This window comes from Brassica napus, chromosome A6, assembly GCF_020379485.1.
Source record: "Brassica napus cultivar Da-Ae chromosome A6, Da-Ae, whole genome shotgun sequence".
NCBI classification, from domain to species: domain Eukaryota; kingdom Viridiplantae; phylum Streptophyta; class Magnoliopsida; order Brassicales; family Brassicaceae; genus Brassica; species Brassica napus.
In genome coordinates this window covers 16,295,245-16,305,936 of record NC_063439.1, presented here as the reverse complement: position 1 = coordinate 16,305,936, position 10,692 = coordinate 16,295,245, and the positions used below count along the sequence as shown (strand labels likewise).

At 38.6% G+C, this 10,692-nt stretch overlaps 4 non-coding genes across 4 annotated transcripts; all 4 read right to left on the bottom strand.

The window, feature by feature from the left end:
• Nucleotides 1-8,695: 8,695 nt before the first annotated feature.
• On the bottom strand, nt 8,696-8,790 carry LOC125575989. Its single transcript, XR_007314529.1, has one exon. It is a non-coding gene; the product is annotated as a small nucleolar RNA R38 (small nucleolar RNA).
• A 189-nt stretch (nt 8,791-8,979) lies between these two features.
• On the bottom strand, nt 8,980-9,054 carry LOC125576003. Its single transcript, XR_007314540.1, has one exon. It is a non-coding gene; the product is annotated as a small nucleolar RNA snoR64a (small nucleolar RNA).
• A 44-nt stretch (nt 9,055-9,098) lies between these two features.
• LOC125576020 lies at nt 9,099-9,248 on the bottom strand. The gene has a single exon (XR_007314556.1). It is a non-coding gene; the product is annotated as a small nucleolar RNA snoR136 (small nucleolar RNA).
• A 15-nt stretch (nt 9,249-9,263) lies between these two features.
• LOC125576033 lies at nt 9,264-9,349 on the bottom strand. The gene has a single exon (XR_007314567.1). It is a non-coding gene; the product is annotated as a small nucleolar RNA SNORD25 (small nucleolar RNA).
• Between the last annotated feature and the right edge of the window lie 1,343 nt (nt 9,350-10,692).

Here is a 10,692-nt window from a genome sequence, read left to right as displayed (position 1 = left end):
AGTATCATCCGATCGAAGGTCATGGTGATATGCTGCGAACAGCTGAAACACTTTGCTCGCTTCCTTGTCGTTGCCAAGACAAACATTGAATATGGCGACAGCTAGGGTTGAGAATCCATGCATTGGGACATTTGGTTCTAATATTTTAATACTCTCCTCAAGTCCTATGCTCGGTGCTGTAAGGAGACCTTCATAGTAGATTGCCTTTCTGTTGCCAACACTGACACATTTGAGATGAAACTCCCGGAACTGACAACCTTAGCGTATTTGACATGTGACGAACCCCTCCTCCATTTCACTAACATCGCACTTCTTCAAGACTGAGGGCTCGTGTGCGAGGGCGTAACCGCGTTTTCCAGCCCGCAGAAAAGGGCCAAGATTGTAAAATGATTCCTCTCCGACAAGCTCAATGATTTTGCACACAATTTCCTAGGGAAGATTTGGGAGTACGTGAGCTTCCATACTATTGGGGTCACTTGTTGGAGTTTTTTTGTGGTATGTTTTATGGTTGGTATGAGAGGGATTATAGAAATTTAAAAGACAGGTTTGTAGAGAAAACGTGTGAGGTTAATACGAGAATTTATTGTCCCACCTACATTTGAAACCTAACACTGTCAAATCATGGTTTAAAGGGTCAATAAAAAATCCATTATTTCGTTTCTCTCGGTATAGGTTCAATGCGTCTCCTCAGTATAATGACTTAAACGGGCGTGACCATCGTAAATAGACAACCCTTCGCTTGCCGCCGTCCGCTCACTATAATAACTGAATTTTGGACATCATTAGCACAACAATGAAAACACAATCTGGCTATAATGGCAGAGATGACTTTTCTAGATCTCCCTTCCGAAATCCAACAATTGATTGTCTCCTGCGTCGCAAAAAATTCCTTTCAAGATCTGTATAGACTCAGATCTACTTGTAAGTCAATGCGTGCGCTGGCAGACACGCCTGACGTCTATTCTTCGTTTGATCTGCATAAATACCCTTGGTGGACAGGCTTGCGTAATACGTTGTTGAGAAGATGCTACGATGTCGGAAACCCAAGTACTCTTTACATCAAGGGTGTTGAGTATTTCTACGCCCTACAACGCCACGAAGAAGGTCTTGCTTTGATGAAGAGAGCAGCGGATGCTGGATACGAACGAGCATTGTATACCTATGCAATGACACGCAAACTCTACTGGGATGATGAGGAATACTTTGCTTGTTTTACGAGAGAAGCAGTTGGTACAATTGGATGGCTTGTTAGAATGGATGATGTTCCGTGGGTGCCGGTCGTTAACGAGGGGTTCTTAACAAAGAAGTTCATGTTCATGTCAACAGATCGACCTTTGTTTTATAATTGCCCCTGTGCACCTACGTTGAATTTCGATTGGGATCTGTGGCATATGGAGTTTGCCAAGACTGAAGACATGTGTAACCGATGCTTCTGGATAAAAGAGGTTGGTCTTTTCCTCCGGGACTTTCCTTGCGCCACGACTTTTTCGCCCTTCGACAGTTGGCAGTAATTATTATTTGTTGTAATGCATTTATCACATTAAGCATTGTTCTAATTCCGTTGTCGAGTATAACATTAGCTGTTATTTTCGAAAATGACGTATACCATCAAAGCTAGGAGACAAACTCCAACATCTGTTTATCGTTTCTTTACTCATACAGTTATCATGAAAAGATAAGACTCCGTGTACAAATACTGACGGTATTCGAATACTGACGGTATACGAATACTTACGGTATACGAATACTGACGGCCCAAAATTTAAAGTTGTCCAATTGGACTGAAACCTATTAAGTCCAAATTAGATGGGCTAATGTCAATTTGGACTTAAGAAAAATAATGCCCAATTTGGACATACCCATTGGAAATGGACAGCCCAATTGACATCTCTATTCATAATTCCATTAGTATTTATCTTTACTCACTTTTGATTGATTAAACGGTATACGAATACTGAAGGTTTACGAATACTTACGGTATACGAGAGAAAACATATAACATTGACGAATACTTTAGGTCTACAAGAGAAAACAGATAACATTGACGAATACTTAAGGTATACGAATACTTAAGGTCCACGAATACTTAAGCTATACGATAGAAAACAGATAACATCGAGGATAACATAAATAAAGTCCTAGAGGATGTGAGAAATGTTGCAGCATATCCAAAATAGCCTGCAGTTTTTACAAGAACCTTCAAAATCGACTGTGTAATCATGGCCATAAAGGCAGCTTGGTGACTTGATAACCTCATCATCCGGAAATTTGAAAGATGCACCATATATGTTCATGTATGGCGCTTCAAATGATATCAATCGCCACTCTAGATCAGCTCCCAGTCCAACTATCGCATCCGAGCGAAGGTCATAGTGATTAGCTGCGAACTGCTGAAACAGTTTACTGGCTTCCTTGTCATTGCCAATACACACGTAGAAAATGCCGACGGCTAAAGTTGATAAATCATGACTTGGGACATTTTGTTGCAATATTCTAATATATTTCTCAGGACCTACCATCAGTGCTGCATAGAGCCCTTCATAGTAGATAGCGTTTGTGTTGCCAGCTGTTACGCACTTGATCAAAAACTCCCGAAACTGACCACCAGTGCAGATTTGACATGTTGCAAAGGTGACCATTGGCTGAACATTACACTTCCTTAAGACGGAGGGTTCGTGGACAAGTGCATAACCGCGTTTCCCAGCCCGCAAAATACCACCAAGATAGTAGAATGAATCCACTCCCACCATCTCTATTATTTTACACAAAATTTCTTCTGGAAGATGGGGGATGTTTAGAGATGCCATACTATTGGGTTCTGTTGGAGATGTTTATCAGACGCATTGAATATGTATATATAGAATAAAGAAATAAACAAAGGAGTCTTATGAGTTAATAGGAAAGTTATTGTCCCCTCCCACATTTTGTACCTAACACACTCAGAGAAATAGTTATTGCAATCAATTTTTAAATTTTACACTAATACTTATTAAATGAAACAGTAAAAACACCAACTACTTCTGAAATTGTTTTCCTTTGAAACAAATAACTAACCCTAAACCCTAAACATGCAACCCTAAACCCAAAACTCTAAACCCTAAACCCTAAACCCTAAACCCTAAATATATAAGAAAGACGATGTAAAACCTTCAAAGATAAACTGATCTGTTTGAATTATAGTGTCTGGATGAATGAAAAGATACAATAACCGTTTAACAATTCGGTTTAACAAACAAAATGAAGCAGGCAGTATACACGTCTTCAACCATCGTTTTGAACTTTTGCGTTTCCAATAAATTCTTCATAGGTATCCATCGCGTATTTCTGACGGAATATGTCCACCATTTTGTCATCGATCTGCCCCATATCCTCATAGGAGTATTCCGCTGCATGCATTTCTAGAAATTTGACCGCGCATGGTCCACAGTCGCCAGACCTTTCGTTGAAGTAAATATTGTCTGGACGCACCCATGAAAATGCTTGGTCTTCTTCAGGATGACTACTATCGGAAGGAGGCGAAAACGCAGCTAAGACATGAGGCAGTGCGCGTAGAAGATAAGCCATGTGCTTGTTCACCTCATTATCGGACTCATTATGGGGAATGTTGCAGTCCAAAATCTCCACTTGTCTGCATGTCAAGTTGATAACAAGACCAACCCAATGATCTTTTCCCCACATCATTGGGGCGTACACCCTGTCCACATCAACCAACAACACCTTCTTGTCATTCCGACGTGGCGTTTTTCCGGTGAAACTGTAACTGACAAGCCCTCCCCAGTTGAATCCCAATTTATCTGAGGCCTTCTCGAACTCTGCAAACTTTGATATGATGCCCGCAATACTGAAGTAGTCTACAAATCTGCACCTCCCACTCAGGTAATTGCGTCCATGTCGCCTTACTAGCATACTAATTAGCACAGAAATGTGCTGAAAAATATGTACAAACCATTAGAACATTAAATCGGTGGAAATCCGTGTTGTAACTTGAATAAAACGGATTAAGTTCTGATGATTTGAATACCTCGGTACTGACCCAATTTGTTGGCCTCGCCAACGACAGGAAGAACTTATTTGAGACATGGATCCCAATAACAATTTCGAATTCTCTGAAATTTGAAAACAAACAAAAACTCAATATTAAATATTTGACAGTCCAAGAAATTTATACAGTATATCCAAACAACTTACTGTGTCGGTTTCTCGCAGAGAATTGACTGAAACTCTTGAAACTGCGCTTTCTCCAACTCTGCTAAGGGCGTATATTTGAGTTTCTTGCAGCTTTGGAAAAGCTTCTTCAATCTCTTGTCTGGGGTGTACACTCCTCCAATCTTTCTTGAACGTATCGGAATACGCTTCGTCTGGAGGTCATTTTTTTTGGTTGAGCTTATTGGAATACATTTCCCTTCTAGCTCTGCATTTTTTAATGACCTAGTCAGATATCGACTCAGCTTCGAATTCCCAACGTCTGGTGTGCGAGATTCAGTCATCGGATCATCCTCTGGCAGTGTCTTGTAATCTTCAGAATTTGTCGGTGACGCTTTACCACCTTGTTCCTCCGGCGGAAGGACATAAGATTCAGGATGAGACCAAACGGTAAGCATCCTACAAGTGTTCTCCTGTAGATCTTTATAGACATTGTCACTCCGTGACCCCTTTTCAATCTCTTCTGCTAACAAATTTAGCCCTGATATTGGAGACTCATCTCCCCCCTCGCCCTGACAACGTTCAGATATAGCTCATTCAAATACTTCAAATCAGAACAAATGGGTGTATACCTGACAAACTAAACTGAACTCCTGATAAAAAAATCCGAACACTAAATCAACATAATCTGTACACCGGGAAAAATTAGCTGAACACTTGACTAACTAAGGTGAACACCTGAAAACTATCAAACAGATCTGTATACCTGACTACTTAAGCAAAAGACCTCTTAAATTAACCTGAATACCAGACCAAACAAATCAGTATTCCTGTAAACCTCATAAATTAACCTGAATACCAGAACTATTAACCAGAATACCAGAACTATTAACCAGAATACCAGACCAAACAAATCAGTATTCATGTACACCTCATAAATTAACCTGAATACCTTAACTAAATAACCTGAATACCTGACCAAACAAATCAGTATTCCTGTACACCTCACTAACTAAAACGAACAACTGATAATCTACGCTGAATACCTGGCCAAACCAAGCTGAACAGCAAACATAATATATCTAGAGCCTATAAATTCATTGTTATAATCTATTTACCTCCAACGGTTCCGGGACAATAGGCGTTGAAACATCGACTTCTGGAATGTTTGCCGACTTCGAGGAAGAGGGGCCTTCGCCCGCCATTGAATCTACCTACACGTTGAATTTTCCTCAAAAAAGTTAGACCGGGATTCAGGCATTGTTTATCATTAAAAATTGTAGGAGCAGTTTGATTACCTTTTCCCAGAAGCGAGCATTTGGCGTACGATCATCACAATGATTATCATGCATTCTCATCGTCTCATCGTCGCTAAACCCATCGCCGTTGTTCTTCTTCTGTTTCTTACTATCAGACCCAAATATTTCAGCTTCATCATTACCATCACCACTGAACGGACGTCGTTTCTTTGGAACTTCCATGCCGGTAGGGTCAGCGTGACTGTTGTCTCTGTTTGTTTTACCGGCTGCTGTGTTTTGCGGAACCGTGAACGAGCCTCCCCTATCATGATGCAACCACTCAAAAATCTCGTTCCGCAATTTACCCAACTGGGTTTTCAGTTCAACTCGTATCCACTCTTTCAGCTCTTGCTCCTTATCTGATAAGTTTCCTGGTTCAGCCTGTTTACATATCCCACGACGAGGTCGAATAGGACGCTCAGGCGCCTGAGTCGAACTTCCAGGTTCATCACAGGCTTGCCCAAACCGCCTAGACGGCTTTTCACACTTTTTTTTGACAGCAACACCTTCAGCCTTTTCGGCTGGCTTCAGAGGTGGAAGGGATGAATCACCTCCTCTAAAGTCTGTTGCTTTGAACTTGTGCCCTTCCCGCATTCAACGAACTAAGCTATCTATTCGGGGATCGCTTACTTCTTTCTTCCACTTTGGATCCCCACCTTCATCTGGGATTGAATACGTAACAATAACCTCAAACAAAGAACACAAACATTCATAAGTACACAAAGTTTGAGCGTTTAAACTTCTGTTTTGCAAATAAGATAGACAACAGCATTGTACCTCTCTTTGGGTTTCCACCAGAAGTATGTCTTCAAAATTCAGAAGTGCATTTGTTAAGTCGCATCCTTCTGGTTCTTGCAAGAAAGAAGTGGTTTTATTAGGTTCGGGAATTTTCTCAAGCAATGAGGGGATAGCTTTAAAAGCAAAAAGTTTCAGCGCCAGAGGGAACCCATAACACGCTGTTGACTGCTGTTTCAAACGAAGGCGCATGACCGAAAGGGATTTATCCATTTTAGAAGGATCACAAGGCTGAGGTGGTGTCAACCTAGACAGAGTGCTGACGAATGCCTCTCTCCCCCATGGATATTGAAGAAATGATCTGGTGTCTTCCAGCATCTGGACGTAAGCAGGCGTCACACGAAGAAGTTTGTGACCACAAACCAGGAGCCCATCTACAAGCGCAATGAGAGCTAGTCGCAACCGCTTCCACTCAGGAAGACTAGGCTGTTCAAGCATACGAAGAACATCTGGTACAGTCACGTCTTCATCTTCAGTTTCAAACAACTCTTTCCACATACGTCCAGGTGTGGCATCGATAGATTCTGACCCGTTTCCAACTTTTTCCCTTTCAGGCTCGCATTTCAGCCCCGTGATGTCTGCGAACTCACGCAGAGAAAAGCGTAGTGGCTTGTCTGCAAACAAGAACCAGAGCTCATATAGGCGCATCGTAACCAGCTGCGGCTCAGGAGAGAATGTAAAAGTTTCGCAGAGTTTGAGTAGCGCGATACAGGTAAGTGGAACAGAGCTCCAAACTGACTTCATAGCAGACAATTCATTTCAGGGGAGCCGCTTAGCAACTTCACTAACGAGCCAATGATACTCGCCTTTGAATAGATGTTCAGTCGAGGTTTGCCAGGATAGCAATTACGTGCGAACAGTCTTTCCGGGAAAGTCGGCGTGGTGACAATAAATTCTGGCTCGGTGGATGCACCGACGTCTTGTTCAGTGGATGCAGCTTCTTCTTGGTCGGTGGATGCAGGTTCCTCTACTTCGGACTCCGTGCTCGTTACTGAAATACAATGACCAAATCCAGACATTTACCCAACGCTTTATTTTTAAAAACTTTTCCCAAAGAATTTCACAGCGAAGCTTAGCGCAAGGAGATACCTGCATAACGAGACGCAGTTTTGCCTTCTCGGGGAATTTTCTTAGGATTTGGTTCTTTATCACTGGCGGATTGACTACGAGTCACTCTCCTCGAGGGCGTTACGCTGGAGGGGGGTACCATGACGATCTGGGTTCAGTCGAGGGTTGTTCTTATGTGAGAATCTTGTTTGGTTCTCAATTGCAGCTGTTTAGAGGTGGTTCTGATATATTTTGATGTGAGGTTTTTGTTTTTCTAATTCTTTTTTTTTCTTTTCTTCTCTTTTCTGGATTTGGCAGGGTCGTAATATCAAGAACCACGTGCGCCCTCTGTCGACATTTCACAAGTCTGGAAAAGGCGATTTGCCCAATTTGCTAATTTAAATTTGAGGTTGCCCAACTCCCTAATATCGAACTTGCGATTTGCCCAATTTGCCAATTTTTTCTATTATTATTTACTTCATACATGTGACATGTATTAACATAAACTACGTATAGTTGTTGACACATTTTTATATATTGGATAGTTTCCACCATATTAATGTTAAAGTTATGTAGGCAAAAAACTTTTTTTCTTGATTTTAAGCTAAGTTAGCGGAATCAATTAATAATATATTAAAATTAACTCTGATTTTCTAAATTCTACCGACCCAACTCCTTTACCCGATCCGTGTCGACTTAAGACTCTTGTTTAGACCCCATAACAAAAAAAAAAATTGATTTCAAAGAGATGCAATGCTTTTATCTTCTCTGCTAAGAAGGAAACGCTTGTTTTTTTTACTGTTATTTCTTGTAAACGGTCCCAACTAGTGCTGCACAAGAACCAAATTTGGAAATTCCATTGATTAACTCCATTGCAACGAAGATATTGGAACAAAACCAAATGTATGTTATACATTAAGAGTTAGAAAGTCTAGCCAGAAAGAGAGAAGGAGACTTCACATAAGGCTTCTCTTAGAAGGTAAAATCTCATTTGGTCTGAAAAAAAAAAGAGATATGTAAACCAAGTGAAATGTCAAATTCTCATTGTCAAGAACTTTGGTCCAATTTCTGAGAAAAGAATGTAAGACTACATCTGTATTGCATCTCTTTGAAATCCTTTTTTTGTTGGTTATGAACCCTAATTTTTGAATTGGAGATCCAAACAAGTCCGGTCGGATAAAAGAGTTGGGTCGGATTAAATTTAATAAAACGAATTGAATTTTAATATATCACAAATTGACCTCATTAACTTAATTTAATATACCATATAAACATTTACTTTATATATGTGACAAACATTAACATAAACATAGTGTAGTTGTAACACATAGTTTCCATTATATTAGAGTAAACTTCGTGTAGTTGACAAATTTATTTCCTAAAGTAAAAAGAAATACATTGAGAAGCTGTTGTGATGTGGTCAGATTACAAAAGATTCATCAACGGCTTAAGAAGCCTAAGCCAGGGATAACTGTATTTTGATTTTTGTTTCTCCTCATACACATTCACAAACATGCTCCTAACAATCTCAAAATGTATACAAAACTTGCACGTGAAAGCCTCAGACCGTCCTAGTCATGTAGATGTTTTTCAACACTGAAATTTTCAGCAACCATCCAATCTAATCATCACCGGCTTCATATTACAACAATACCCATCAAAAACAAATCTGATATCAGAAAAATTATAAAGAATAACATCAGATCTTCCTATTCAAGTGAATCATTATACTCTAGAAATTTTCTGAGCATTCAACAACTTGGCAAAGTGTTCCTCATTTGATCAAATAAAACCAAAACCAGAGTAAAACAAGAGAACTATTGTTCACCGACGTCCTGAGAAACATCATTGTAATTGAAGAACAGGATAGCGAGGGGAACTAAATTTAATGTAGGCTAATATGTTCTCATCAAGCTTCACGTATATATAATACAAAGCATGAATCTTTAAAGCATGTAAAGCCACCACTAAATGAAAACAGAGAACTCAGTCCCTTAGATGTTCATAATGAAAAGCGATCATTACCGCTATCATTACAGGTCTGTAAATGACTCATCACTGTTCTTATCCATAAATAAGACGGAGAAAAATAAGAATAAACAAGATATGTAGTCGCCCAAGTTATGCTCCAGAATCGGCATCAAACTCGAATTAACAGTATGATGCTGTGAACTGATCAGGGAGAAATATATAATAACGAGAACAGCACGATTAATATTGCTTCAAGGGAACGAATCATATGGGAACGGACATATCCACATCGACTATCTGATGAAGCCATTCAAAAACCTAGACTATGAAAACTAAAATCGAATTAGCGATCAACCAGAAAGCGAACTGAGATCAATCAAAGCAAAGAAAAATCTAGAAAATCGGCTGAACAACTGTAAGACGAATTGTTAGCGTGTGTGTAATTGTTATATAGTGATGCCTTGTCGTGGATTAGGGCTTTCGGTGTAGCCGTGTGTCAATGACAAATAATATTGGGCTAAATTGTAGACTTTTGTTGTTATTGTAACGGCCACTATTTTTGGGCCCAAAATTGTATTACGTTCGTCCTTCTTTTTTTTCCATCAGCTGTTTTTTTTTTTAATGTTATTACAACTAGAAGTGTTCAATCTGGATATCGGTTCAGTTTCGGTTCAGTTTTTCTGGTTTTTTGATATTTCGATTAATAAAATATAATTACCATTTAAATCCATATTTACTTCGGTTCGGTTTATATACCGTCGATTTTCGGTTTATTCGGTTTTATACCAAACATAATTATTTAGTTTGAGATCATATTATATAAATTTTAGAGTCATATTGTCATCGCAATTATTTATTTAAAAAATATTATATTTTCAAATAAAAGAACAAAACAAATAAAAACGCTTATACCTTCAGATGAAATAATCAAATTTAGAATTAAAATCAAAGCTCGAAATTTTGAAAAAAAAAATAAAAAAAAAAAGAGAGTATGAAAGAAAAGTTTTTACACTCTTCTATATTTAGTATTCATCAAAGTCATACTTTTTTCGAGTGAAGTTCTGTTCGTTTATAAATAAAAAAAAAATTGTGAAGAATTTTTTCTAATTATTATCCATCAAATTTATAACATTCACTTCAATTTAATCAATGCTAAGAGAAAGCAAAATAATTAAAAGAAGAAGATTAAGAAAATAAGAAGCCTTAGTTGCGATAAATTGTTATTTAATTATATTTTAAGTGTTTTTCAAATTAGGATTCTTTATTACTATAAAAAATATGGTAATAATTATTAATAAACAAATAAATTATATAAAAATAGATTTTCATGTGACGTTATAAAATATGTACATATTTACATGTTTCTACTTTTGATCTGTTTTGTTCGGTTTATTCGGTTTAATCGGTTATAAACCAAACCATATCCAAATCCTACGGA